Genomic DNA, 14,304 nt, shown 5'->3' with positions numbered 1-14,304 from the left:
TTTTTAGTAGACACGGGGTTTCATTATGTTAGCCTGGATGGTCTCGATCTCCTGACCTCGTTGATCCACCCGCCTGGGCCTCCCAAAGTGCTGGGATTACAGGCATGAGCCACCATGCCGAGGTCACATTCTTAGTGTCACTGGCAAAGAAGTCTGAGAAAAAAGGTTAAACCCAGAAGAAAAAGGAAAACAGGCCCTCTCAGTGCCGGGGGCAGCTCCGGCCCTTCCCCAAGCAGGCTCTTCCTTCTCTGCATTCCAGCAGGCTGGGGGCACCCAGGCAAAGAGAATGCCATGGAAGGAGCCCCAGGCAGAAGAGCTTCACAAGAGCCCTCTCCCAAATGCCCCCAGACCTGCTGGCAGGCCCCCTAGGGTGGCTGGTCATTCCCTAAATCAGGAAGGTGTAAAGAAGCCCTGGGTCCCCACAGGCCAGGGTAGGAAAGGAAAGGGACACTGGCTTTCAAGCAGTTCCAGTCTTTCAATCCAGAGAAAAGCAGAAAAATGAAACACCCCTAAACATCTGATACTCATTTACACAGGGGTGTGAGAGGCCAAGGTGTTAGTCCCTCCTAGGGACATTTGCATTAAAAAGCAGAGTCTAAGGAGGAGAGCGCCCAACCCAACAGGCCCTGGAAATGGTTAGACTTCTATTTTCCCAGGGAGGAATGAGCCATGAAAAGACAGGGTGCTCTCTAGTGTTAGGCCCCATAGCTCCACGGCCTCCCCCTGGTCTCAGCTCCTGAGTCTAGGAACCTCTTGCCCCTCTAGAGTACAGTCCCCACAATGCTGCCCCTTTAAGGCACTGACCCCTCCAACCCCTGGCCTTGGCTATTCTTAGCCCAGGTTGATCCAGGTGGCCACGGTCCTCTGCCTATAGCCATGCAGTTCCCAAGCTGGGAGCCTCCATTCTTCCTGGTAGCAGGCCAGAAGGATATCCTGCTCCAGGGTCAGTCAAGGACACTGAACCCAGCGGGGAGACCAAGGATTCTACTTCAGCCAGGTCAAAGGGGAAACCCTACTCAGGGTACAAGGCCTTAAAAGAGAACTGAAGGCCGGGCGTGGTGGCTCATGCCTATAATCCAGCACTTTGGGAGGCCGAGGCGGGCAGATCGAGACCAGCCTGGGCAACATGGTGAAACCCCATCTCCACCAAAAATACAAAAATTAGCTGGTTGTGGTGGCAGGTGCCTGTAATCCCAGTTACCTGGGAGGCTGAGGCAGGAGAGTTGCTTGAACCCGGGAAGCAGAGGCTGCAGTGAGCCAAAATTGCGCCACCGCACTGCACTCCTTCTTAAAAAAAAACAAAAAAAACAAAACAAAAAAAAAACTGAGACACAAGATACTCTCCAAGATAGCCTGTGGTGTCCCAGAATCCTCAAACCACAGGAAGGATACCTAGGTGGGGGGAATGGGAAGAAGGCAGTGGTCCTGATGGTGCCAGACCACAGGGGATCCCAGCAGGACTGCCCATGTTAGTCTGGTCACCCTAGACATGTTGCAGCAGTAGGCTTCAGTTTCCCCTTAGCCCTGGTCACCTGCACATACAGCCTGGTATGGACTCCCCATCCTCTATTTCCCATTTGTACCTAACTCTTAGGGCCTCAAAGCCACGGTTACCACTGGGGGTGCCTTTCTCTTCCTCCTGCTTTCTCTCTCTCCTGCTTCCATCCGAATTCAAGATCCTCAGAAAGGCCAGGCACAGTGGCTCACACCTGCAATCCCAGAATTCTGGGAGGCTGAAGCAGGATGATCGCTTGAGCCCAGAAGTTTGAGGCCAGCCTGGGAAACACAGTGAGACTCCACCTTTACAAAAAATACAAAAATTAGCTGGGTGTAGTGGCATGTCCCAGTAGTCCCAGCTACTTGGGAGGCTGAAATAGGAGGATCAACTGAGCCATGATTGAGACACTGCACTCCAGCCTGGGTGACAGAGGGAGACCCTGTCTCAAACAAAACAACAAAAAAAAGATATTCAGAAGCCCTCCCTGGTCAAGCCTTCCAGTATCTCCTTACTTTTATTCTGTGTCTCCATAATACCCTAATACTCCGTGTTTCACACTGATAAAAATGGTGGCCCTGTCACCTGGGGAACAAGAGCAACACTTTTGCCTTAGACATTAACTGACCATTTTTGCATCTCTGTGCATGGAGTGGTTATGGGTCATGGAGATTTTGAAAAAACAAAGTGACTTTAGCCAGGCAGAGGAGTACAGAGCAAAGAATCGTGTCAATGAGTTTTGATATTGCTTTGTACATGCCCTGATGCCTTTCTCCGATCTCTTATCCCCCAGTTTGCACAGGAAGGTCCCAAGGGAGACAGATCTCCCTAAGACAGAACCTAAGTCTACACTAAGCAAAGGGGATGCTCAGCAGAAGGGTGAACTACCCAGCACAGTATAGCACACTCACATTCCACCAGCCCCTTGCCCATGTGACCCTCGCCCAGGGTCTCCCAGGGTAGCAACAGTCAGAAGTCATTCTCAGCAGGGATTCACTGACTGCTTCGGCTGGATGAGCGGCCAGGGTGTGACTGTGCAAGCATCCTTTGCCAACAATCCGCAGGAACTGTGTCAAAACACCTTTCCCGTGCAGGTGCCATTTCAAGGTCTGTGAAACTAGTACTGTCACAACAGGAGTGAGGGAATTACACTTTGTGCTGGTGAAAGGGAAAGAGAAGGGAGGCAGAGAAGTGGGGAGACAGGAGGGAAGACTACCTGCATATGAGCATCACAGAAATAGAAGGAAGGAAACACCTTTTTTTCCCCTCTGGTATTTTGTACCAGGTACTGTCTTATTTAGTCCTCACAACAATCCTTAAATGTGGACGTTATTATCCTTCTTTTATGGAAGAGGAAAGTAGAAAACAGGAAAGGGATGTAATAATTGGCCCAAAGGTCACACAACTTGTAAATGATAGAATCAAGAGTTAAACTGAAACGTGTATGAGCCCAAACTTCATAGTCTTTTTCCCATCCTGTTGTGGAAACCCAGGCACATCACATTTGATTAAGTGTTTAAACTGATGTTGGTGATTATTCTGGAACACCTGTATGCTCTCCACACCCCAATCCCAGAACATTTCACTCTCCCAGGCCACTCAAAAAAATAAACATAAAAATAAATAAGCAAAGTGAACAAACACACCCCACGGTTTGGGAGACGAGAGAACCAATGAGCAAGAGGGATTATGTGAAGTCATACAGCTCGTCAGTGATAGAGGTGAGATCAGAAGTGGGAGTTCAGGTCCTTAGACTTCCTCTCAAGTGCTCTTCCCAGGCTGAGCCACAACCAGTCTTTTTTTTTTTTTTTTTTTTTTTTTTTTTAATTTTAAGAGACAAGGTCTCACTCTGCCATCCAGGTTGGAGTGAAGTGGTGTGATCACGGATCACTGCAGCCTTGACCTCCCAGTCTCAAGCAACCCTCCCACCCCAGTTTCGCAAGTGGCTGGAATTACAGAGGTAAAGCCACTACACCCAACTATCTCTCCCACTCTTAAAATCCTTCAGGAGAGGAAATCCCCCAGCCTTCCTGATCTAATCTCTCTTAAATTGGTCCATTCCTTTCCAAGCCTCTGATGACTTTCATTAAGTGAAATAACCTATAAAAAGCATATATTGGGCACCAAAAAATTTGTTATTCCTTTCTTTTACCTCAATGATTATTCTCTTACCTGAAAAATTATTTTATTGAGCACTAAAAAAAATTATTCCTTTTTGTCACCTGAATGATTGAGACAGACCACTAACTAGTCTGTCTCCTTGCTGACCCCCTAAAGTTTCTGCTCTCCACTGCCAGGATAATCTTCCTACAGGGGAGCTCTGATCATGTCCTTCTTCCTTCCTTTTTTTTTTTTTTTTTGAGACAGGGTCTTGCTCTGTCACCCAGACTGGAGTGCAGTGGCAGGATCTTGGCTCACTACAACTTCCACCTCCCAGGCCCAAGCCATCCTCCCATCCTAGCCTCCTGAGAAGCTGAGACTACAGACGTGGTTGCCACCACACCTGGCTAACTTTTTGTCTTTTTGGTAGAGATGGGGTTTCACCTAGGCTAGGCTGATTTCAAACTCAAGTGATCTGCCCGCCCCGGCCTCCCAAAGTGCTGGGATTACAGGCATGAGCCTCCGCACCCTTTTATTCATGGGGGATGTGCGATGGCTCTAATATAAGAGCAGTGTCTGCACATCCCCCATGAATGAAAGTGACTTGCTCTTTTCAACATTGTTATCATTTTTTTTTTTTTTTTTTTTTTGAGACGGAGTCTCGCTCTGTCGCCCAGGCTGGAGTCTGGAGTGCAGTGGCCAGATCTCAGCTCACTGCAAGCTCCGCCTCCCAGGTTCCCGCCATTCTCCTGCCTCAGCCTCCGGAGTAGCTGGGACTATAGGCGCCCGCCACCGCGCCTGGCTAGTTTTTTGTATTTTTTTAGTAGAGACGGGGTTTCACCGTATTAGCCAGGATGGTCTCGATCTCCTGACCTCGTGATCCGCCCGTCTCGGCCTCCCAAAGTGCTGGGATTACAGGCTTGAGCCACCGCGCCCGGCCACATTGTTATCATTTTTAATGTGCTCTACTGCATTTATGTGCATTCTGCTTTGGATTATCCCTACTAATGATTAGAATAAAAATAATAGCTTTTATTTGTATAGGTATTTATAGTTACAAAGCACTTTTATAGACATTAGCCCACTAATCTTAAGAATAAGGCTGGGCATGGTGGCTCACGCCTGTAATCGCAGCACTTTGGGAGGCCGAGGTGGGCGGATCACCAGAGGTCGGGAGTTCGAGATCAGCCTGGCTAACATGGTGAAACCCCGTCTCTATTAAATATACAAAGTTAGCTGGGCGTGGTGGTGCACACCGGTAATCCCAGCTACTCGGGAGGCTGAGGCAGGAGAATCGCTTGAACCTGGGAGGTGGAGGTTGCAGTGAGCTGGGATGGTGCCACTGCACTCCAGCCTGGGTGACAGAGTGAGACTCAGTCTCAAAAAAAATAAAAAGAATAAAGATGGCTGGGTGCGGTGGCTCACGCCTGTAGTCCCAGCACTTTGGGAGGCTGAGGCAGATAGATCATCTGAGGTAGGGAGTTCGAGACTAGCCTGGCCAACGTGGTGAAACCCTGTCTCTACAAAAATACAAAAAGTAGCCAGGCATGATGACGGGTGCCTGTAATCCCAGCTACTTGGGAGGTGGAGGTGGGAGAATATCTTCATCCTGGGGGACAGAGGTTGCAGTGACCCAAGATTGCACCATTGCACTCCAGCCTGGATGACTGGGGGAGATTCCATCCCCCCCCAAAAAAAAAAAGATTACCTCTTATTTATTTATTAACACAGTTACCAACACATCTTTTAAGTAACATCCTTCATTTTTTGTTTGGTTTTTTGTTTAAGATGGAGTCTAGCTCTGTCACCCAGGCTGGAGTGCAGTGGCGCAATCTCCACTCACTGCAACCTCCACCTCCTGGATTCAAGCAATTATCCTGCCTCAACCTCCACAGTAGCTGGGGTTACAGGCACACGCCACCAGGCCCGGTTAATTTTTGTATTTTCAGTAGAGACGGGGTTTCATTATGTTAGCCAGGCTGGTCTTGAACTCCTGACCTCAGGTGATTCGCCCTTCTCAGCCTCCCAAAGTGCTGGTACAGGCGTGAGCCACTGCACCCAGCCTTCGTTTTTTAAAGAGACAAGGTATCACTCTGTTGCCCAGGCTGGTTGTGCAGTGGCACAATCATAGCTCACTGTAACCTCAAACTCCCCAGGTCAAGTGATCCTCCCACGTCAGCCTCTCAAGTAGCTAGGACTACAGGTGCACACCACCATGCCTGGCTAATTTTTAAATTTTTGTACAGATAAATCTCGTTCCATTGCTCAAGCTGAACATTCTTACTTTTATCATTTCAACATGTACCTACAAACACCTCATTAAGTATAAAACATTCTTTTCCACTAAGCCTTTAAACCGCATGGATTACCTCGTATTTATCTTTGGCTCCCTCAGGATGCTTAGCACAATGTTTTACACGAAGTACATGCTCAGTACAGAACCGTTAATACTGTGTTCTCAGCGTGGTCTGACCAACCCAGAGGAGAAGAGTTAACAGCTCCTCGTCATAGGATCAGAGGTTCGGAGGCTGTTTGAGGAAGGCAAAATTGTAATGTATTTTTCCAGGTAGACATCCCATAGTATTTATCAGATTCTTGGAGTCTAGAGATCTCCAAAATAATAAACACCACAGTTCTAGTTTCTATAATCTCTAGGAAATGCTGCCTAAGACTGTATATATATAACTCTTGGGCCACGTTATCACAATCAATTTATATTGAGCTTATAGGATGACCCCACTCCATGAAGAAACTCATCCATTTACCTGCATTTTGGGTAGGAGCAGGGGTATGATGTGGTTCCTTCAAGGTCAGGGATCACACTCAATTCAAGGTTGTATTCCTAGAATTTAGCACAAAACTGCTCTTGAGGAATAATAATTACAAGAACTATGAGCTGTTGAGTCACCATTTACATGCATCAGGCACTGCTCTAAGTAGTTCATTAATTAACTCATTTCATTTTACAACAAATTTTGTCTGGTATTATTATTTCCCCCATCTTACATATGAAAAAAGTGATGCACAGATAAATTAAGTAACTTTTCCAAGATCACACAGCTTGTAAGTGGTGGAGCCAGGCTTTGAACCCAAGTAACCTGGCTCCACAGCCATACTCTTAAGCATGTGCTGAACTTGCACTGCCCCTCATTTGATGAATGAATGAATCAATGTAAGAATGAATGAGCAGAGGCACTGAAGATGTTTTTGTTGAATGAACAATTAACCAATCATTAACTAACCCACCTTTTGTCTCTACCCTGTATAATCTATAGGATTATCAAGACAGTCCTTCTCAAACTTTCCTTGCGTTTAACTAGAGAATCTCTCCAAGTAATTCCCTATCTATCAGTATAGAATTCCTGTCAGTAACATTAAAAAGCTTGGTTTAATTCTCAGTGAACTACTCTTAGTGGACTAAGAACTATGAGTGAACTAAGTTTTCTCAGAACACCAAGCACTAGGCAAGAGTTTTCCCTGTCCTCTTCACCAAGCACTAGGCAAGGGTTTTCCCTGTCCTCTTCACTGCTGTGCATGCACAGGAGTGTCAGTGCACATTCAATGTACAACAGTGGAATGAATGCCCAAAAGATAAAATGCAAACTCCTTCAATGGCTCTGGCCAGATTAAACTGCTTTCAGTTCACCTCATTCACCACCCTCCATTCCCCATCCTGCCCCAATTCCTACTTACTGTTCAGATCTCTGCAAACACTTCATTTCCTCCAAGAAGTCTAACCATCAAAAAGGCCCCACTTATGAGTTCACAAGGCAACCCATGTTTCCCCTACTCAATGACTTAAAAGTACCTAAAGTCACTAGTAAACAATCAAGATGTTTGTCAAATTAATGAATAAATCAATGAGTTCCTTTTTAACACAATCTGATAGACTTAAACCCTTGTGATCCTATCCTCTTCCAGAAACGACTTTAAGAACCACTTGTGGTGGCCGGGCACGGTGGCTCAAGCCTGTAATCCCAGCACTTTGGGAGGCCGAGACGGGCGGATCACGAGGTCAGGAGATCGAGACCATCCTGGCTAACACGGTGAAACCCCGTCTCTACTAAAAATACAAAAACTAGCCGGGCGAGGTGGTGGGCGCCTGTAGTCCCAGCTACTCGGGAGGCTGAGGCAGGAGAATGGCGTAAACCCGGGAGGCGGAGCTTGCAGTGAGCTGAGATCTGGCCACTGCACTCCAGTCCGGGCGACAGAGCGAGACTCCGTCTCAAAAAAAAAAAAAAAAAAAAAAAAAAAAAAAAAAAAGAACCACTTGTGTTATTACTGGCTCATGGGGAAGCTCCATCTCATTCAGGACTTAAGCCTCACAAACATTTTTCTTTTCTCACAGGCCCCTTCAGTATAGCACAGAAGGAACACAGGTTCTAGAGGTTTCCTGACCTAGACTCAAACTTTGGCTCCTCTCAAATTAATTGTGCAAGCTTTTTTTATTATTATTATTTTTAGAGACAGGGTCTTACTCTGTCACCCAGGCTAGAGTGAAACCTGGATGCAATCAGAGTGGCACAATTATAGCTTACTGCAGCCTCAAACTCCTAGGCTCAAAAGATCCTCCCACTTCAGCCTCCTAAGTAGCTGAGACCACACACCCTGATTTTTTTTATTTTTATTTTTAGTAGAGACAAGGTCTCGCTATGTTGCCCAGGCTGGTCTCGAACTCCTGGGCTCAAGTGATCCTCCCATGTCAGTCTCCCAAGTGCTGAGATTACAGCATAAGCCACTATTCCTGGCCCCTATCTTTTAATTTTAAAAAAATCTGCCTCCTTAAAGTCTAGAGTGAAAATCTAATATCTCTGGCTATAATGTTCTTCTCCCAGGATCCCAAAACAACCCATTTGCAAACCACCTCCCTTTTCTTGGTCAGAATTGAATCCACTCCACTGGTGCTTGCAGTCACATCAATTCCTTTCACTCTCTGGGAGACACACAGCAAGGCGAGTCAGGAATGGGACAAACACTCTGCTTTCAGAAAAGGAGGGCTCTTAGGGAGATGTCAACAGTTGAAAGGCTCCATCATTATTACTATCTGGGCTTTGGTTACACAGGTCTTACTTCTGCTTCCGGACTACAGTGAACCTCTCTCTTCTTCCTTCTCTATACCCTGAGGGTCTCTGCCCCCCAAAGCACAAATGTCTTCTGATGCTTTAGTCTCCTTAAACAGGGTGATGATCTGGGGTGAGTGAATTCCATCCCAATGTCCCAATGTTTTGGGGAAGTAAATTTCCCAAAAACAAAGCCACTAATTGGGTCGGCACAAACTCCAAAGTGCGGCAGGATAGGTCCTTTCATGGGTCATGTTGTGATCTGCGGGGTAGGCATTCAGTTCCAGCATTGCTACTAACTGTATGACCTTGAGAAAGTCACTTTTTCTCAGAGAAGTGATGGCCCAGGTTCTTTCCAATTTTGATACTCTATGTGATTATACAAAATGCAAGAACAAGCTGGGAGAGGTGGCTCATGCCTGTAATCCCACCACTTTGGGAGGCTGAGGTGGGAGGATCACTTGAGACCAGAAGTTCAATCTAGGCAACATAGTGAAATCCTGTCTCAACAGAAGAAGGAAAAAAAAAAAAATGCAAGAATAGTCCCTCAAGTTTCATTTTATAAAACAGATGCATGGCCGGGCGCGGTAGCTCAAGCCTGTAATCCCAGCACTTTGGGAGGCCGAGACAGGAGGATCACGAGGTCAGGAGATCGAGACCATCCTGGCTAACACGGTGAAACCCCGTCTCTACTAAAAATACAAAAAAACTAGCCGGGCGAGGTGGCGGGCGCCTGTAGTCCCAGCTACTCCGGAGGCTGAGGCAGGAGAATGGCGTAAACCCGGGAGGCGGAGCTTGCAGTGAGCTGAGATCCGGCCACTGCACTCTAGCCCGGGCAACAGAGCAAGACTCCATCTCAGGAAAAAAAAAAAAAAAAAAAAAACAGATGCAAAATAAAGCAGATATGAAAACACCAAAACAAGAAATCTGCCTTAATTTCCCCAGGATCCTCCAAGTCCCTAAACCTTCTATTAGTGTTGCTCAGAAGGCAGCAATATGACTTGATCAGGTTATCCCACATCTCCTCCTTCCTTGGAAGGTAGAGATAGAAATAAAAATGCATAGAAAAGCAGATGAGGCCCAGACAAATTTATTCGGCCTACATGCCCATGAGATGTCCCAGGCTGGTGACGTCTCATGGGCATTCAAGGAATCTATTAAGAATGAATTCTGAGGCTGGACATGGCAACTCACACCTGTAATCCCGGCCCTTTGGGAGGCTGAGGCAGGCGGAACACCTGAGGTCAGGAGTTCGAGACCAGGCTGGCCAACATGGTGAAACCCTGTCTCTACTAAAAATACAAAAAATTAGCCAGGCATGGTGACACACGCCTGTAATCCCAGCTACTCAGGAGGCTGAGCCACGAGAATCCCTTGAACCTGGGAAATGGAGGTTGCAGTGAGCCGAGATGGCACCACTGGAGTACAGTGGTGTCTCCAAAAAAAAAAAAAAAAAGCAAACATGAATTCTGAGGCCGGACACAGTGGCTCATGCCTATAATCCTAACACTTTAGGAGGCCAAGGCAGGAGGTTCCTTTGAGACCAGCCTGGGCAACATACTGAGACCCCATCTCTACAAAAAAATTAAAAAATTAGCCACACACAGTGGTGCATGCCTGTAGTCCCAGCTACTCAGGGTGGGAGCTGAGGTTGAAGGATCATTTGAGCCCACTGCACTCCAGCCTAGGCAACAGGGAGAGACCCTGTCTCAAAAACAAATAAAAAGAATGAACTCCACAATTTTGCTGTTCCTTTCTGTTCTCCCAAGACCCAGTATTTCTCTGAGTAGCACTGAGGCTATGAGCACAGGGTATGGAGTGAGACTGCTTTCTTCAAATCCCACTTCTATCATGTACTAGCTGGCTGACATCAGTGAGTGTTAGCGATTACATTACTTGCCAGCTCAGCGTTATCCTGTCTATAGGCAGTAGCCAGTCTTTGGAAGGTGTTTATCCCTCCTCAATTCCTACAAATATCATGAGGCAGCCTCTCCTTCTCTCCCAGTTCCCATCCTGCCAACACTATTTAAAGAAAAATACGCAAGGAATATAGCAGTTACCTTGGTATTGTCACATTACTCCTTCCTGAGCAGGAAAGAAAAGGTCCCAAAACATCCCCTACTCCATGTGGCCCTCAGATCCCACCCTATCCCCATCCCTGACAGTTCTCCCTCCCTTACGAGGGAGGCTAAACCCACTATGAATAATCATTTGTAAAGTACTCTGTAGTTTTCAGGGTACTTTTGCACACATCATTTTGTTTAGTTCTTGGTAAGCAGTATTCCATTATTAATCCTGTGAGCCATGGCTACTCCCCCACCTCCATTTACAAGTAAACAAACTAAATATTAGGTCCACAAATTGTCTGTGCTCACATAGCTAAAAAGAAAGTCACACCAAGACACTGTTTTCTCTACTACTTCACATTATGATGTCCAAGTTCACATCCTGAGAACATGAGGAGCCTGAACCTTACGGCTAGTTACAAGCCACTAAAAGGAACAGAGACCTCCTCATTTTTCTACCCACTGGTCCAGGCAGGGCTATCCAGGCTGAAGGACCACAGACATGATACAGATGCAAAGCACCAGGCACAGGAGGAGTGGGGACACCACTAAGAGGGGACCAAAGGCCCACGAGGGTATAGAGTATCTGCCAGAGCATACTAGGTCATGACAAAGACCAAAGGCATTCCAGACCACCAAGGAAGTTCAAAGGAGCTCCCCCAGAAACAGCCCAAGTCCTCAGATAAACTGACCCTTCCTCACCCAGCACACCCCTTGGCCCTTTCTCACTTATGCTTCCAGTGGAGAAGGAAATGGACAAGCAGCCAGGCCTGAGAGCTTGATCAGATTCAGCTATACACACTTAGCAGGAAGCTCAAAGCCATGGAAATCAAACCTCAGGACTCTCCCAAAGGCCAAAGGAGAAGTAGCCACAGCCTGGGTCTAGAGCTCCAGCACAGAGCCACCATCTCTTCAGACCCTGGTTGCCAAGCAGAGCTATAAAATGTGCCTCGACTTAATTTTTCCGTGGACACAACCTCAAGATGGGACCGCCAGACTCTGGAGGAGCTGGGATTCCAAAGGCCCACTGCCTCTCTGCTCTGGAATCGGCAGCTGGAGTTGGGAGAGGGAAGTATTTTGGGGTCCGCGTTGCCACCCGTGGGCCATTTCTCTTCCTAATATCTTCCCAAGGCCTAATGCAGCAACAGAGTAAGTTTTCATTCAGCACTGATTCAGGGTTGGAATTTAGTGCAAATTGCTTACATCTGCCTGGCCATATCCCAAATAGGTAGTTTAGAGCAAGGAGGGGCAGCACTGGCCCACTTCTCGGAGCCCGGGCAGCTGCCTGCTAAAGAATCTGGTGCCATGCTGGGACCAGCCAGCCCAGGGTACAAAACTCTCCAACAGAGTTGAGAAAAAACAGCCCAAGAGGGCTGCCAGAGACAATACAGCGATTCCATCCCACGCATGATTGGAAGGACTGGGGCAGGGAAGCTACGAAGACCCCAGAAGCGGGTGGAGATGAAGAGAAAGCAGGCCTGAAGGAGCAAGAGCAATGGCAGATCTCACTCACACTCACACACACACACCCTCTTCAACATCAGCCAGCTAGGGTGTGTGCACTAACCTCATACATTTGGTAACCTCTTCCCACAACCCAGGAGCCTGCCAAGCCCCTGGGATCCCCACCCTACTCCACCCCACACCAGCTTGGCAGCCTTGCTTGCGCTTCCTGCTGCGATTGCTCCTCCAACATCAAAGTCACCGCTGTCGGGAGCTGAAAATAAGAGACAAGTATAGGCCAGGAGAGCAGCACCTTCTCCCAGCACCGGCGAACTCAGGCCTGAGGGTCCCTCTCCCTCTTTCAAGCTTTCAGTCTCCTGCTGCTGCAGTATCCTTATAAGGGAGAATCCAATTCTACCCTCCGCCCGGCTAAGAAATGTACACATTCCCCAGGCAAAGGCCGACTTTTCACCCAGTCCACAGAAGGCACTAACCCCATCACAGGACAGGTTTTGCTTTTTTTATTTCTCATCTTAAATAAACAAACCCCAAAGCCATTGGCTGGTTCAGATCGCCCTGCAGCTGGGAGCCAGGAAGTGTGTTTAGCTAGAAGGGGGTGGGGACGCGGGTGCCTGGAGCCCCAGAGGCCCTGAAGCTGCTGGAGTGGAGTGGGGTGGGGTGAGGGGCAACCTGCTCTGCGCGGCGGGCAGGAGCTCAGGCTCCCACGGCGTACGCCGCTCAGCCCGCCGCCAGGAACCTTCGGCTGCTTCCATTGTTGCACCTCCGCTGTTGCCATGTTGGAGGGAGAGCCCCCTGACCTCGGCTGCCTCCACTCTGGGGGCACTTTGCAGACCCTGGGGCCGATGCTACGCGCAGGGTGCGTGTCCTACCTGCGCTAGCTGCTGGCTCTGCTGCAACACCCGACGTGTCTTGTGCCCGGCGACGTGGGCTGCTCGCTCCGCGCCTCACGGGCTCGCTCTGCGGCTCCAGGCGCCTCTTGCACCAGCGCGAGAGGCGCTGGCCGGCCGCACGCCGCCTGCTCCCGGGCCGCTCCCCTCTCCAGGCTCCGCACAGACCCTAGGCTCCAAGGGGCAGAGGGAGAGGTAGCAAAGAGCGCAAGGACCAGCTTGGGGGGGTGGGGAGGAGTGCTCTCCACCAAGAGCGTGCGCGAGCTCGCAGAGTCAGGCCACCCCGGGTGAGACAATAGCGGGAGCAGCGGGCGAGAGAGGGGAAGCCATCTCCCGGACACCCGGCGCACTGCACGGCGACGCGAGGCTCGGCCAGACCCTGCCTGGACAGGCAGCCACCCGGCCGCCGGCTCCAGCCGCAGCGCCGAATCCGCCGCGAGCCGGAGGGCGGGGCGGCTGCTGGAACCCGGGCAGTCCTTCGCTTCTCCCCTCCCCTTCCCCCTCCTCCCCTTCTCTTCTCTTCTCCTCTCCCCTCCGACTCCCGCCCCACTTGCCATTGCGTCGGGGAAGAGAAACGCGCTGGCGTCAAGTTGTGCTCTGCAACCCAAGAGCCAGGATTTCCACTCCCCACTTGGGTGAGGGTTTTTGCGGATGGTCGTTACTTTCCCCTGCTGGAACCTTGGCTTTGGGTCAGAGGAAAGCGCAATCCTTCTGCTAGAAATGACGGTGCTGAGGTCGTTATCCGCTTCAGGAATTTCTACCATAATTACGGTAGCGATGTTCGGGGGATCCCCTACCTTGAGGGTTAGGTGGGGGTAGAGAGAGGCTGTCTCCGGGTTTTACACGCTCAGTGTCATTCGTCTTTCTGTCTCCTTCCTTCCTCCCTTTCTGGAAGGGGAGTCTCGTTTGTTTTTATATTCGCCCAGGTGGATCTTCCGAGCTGCGATCCAGAAAATAGCAGTCAGCCTAAGTGGGGAGGGGAGATAGAGGATCCTCCAACCCAACTAGGGTAGTGGGGGGGAAAAAAAACCTTTCATACAATGTTATATTTTAATTTTCTACTCTAAATACCTTTCTTCCAGCAGTGGTCTCTGGAAGAATTTTCCTAAAGGCTCCACCCAAAAGAAACCATGAGTTGGCCAGATCCTCGTTTGCATTTCGTTTGTATAGTACCAACGATCACTGATCTCAAAGTATATTTTCCTAAAAACGTGAATCGTGTTTTCCTCCAC

At 48.8% G+C, this 14,304-nt stretch overlaps 1 protein-coding gene across 2 annotated transcripts in view; it reads right to left on the bottom strand.

Annotated features, from left to right (window-relative positions):
• Window positions 1–13,184, bottom strand: part of PIK3C2B (phosphatidylinositol-4-phosphate 3-kinase catalytic subunit type 2 beta) — a 71,044-nt gene extending 57,860 nt beyond the window's left edge. For both annotated transcript variants that reach the window (XM_010369791.2, XM_030934997.1), the window contains exon 1: window positions 13,055–13,184. The gene's annotated coding sequence lies outside the window, so the exon portion shown is untranslated. The remainder of the gene's footprint in view (window positions 1–13,054) is intronic.
• Window positions 13,185–14,304: the final 1,120 nt, after the last annotated feature.

Source organism: Rhinopithecus roxellana, chromosome 8 (genome assembly GCF_007565055.1).
Source record: "Rhinopithecus roxellana isolate Shanxi Qingling chromosome 8, ASM756505v1, whole genome shotgun sequence".
NCBI lineage: Eukaryota > Metazoa > Chordata > Mammalia > Primates > Cercopithecidae > Rhinopithecus > Rhinopithecus roxellana.
Note: the sequence above shows the minus strand (reverse complement) of the source record. Positions and strands in the feature narration are given on the sequence as shown.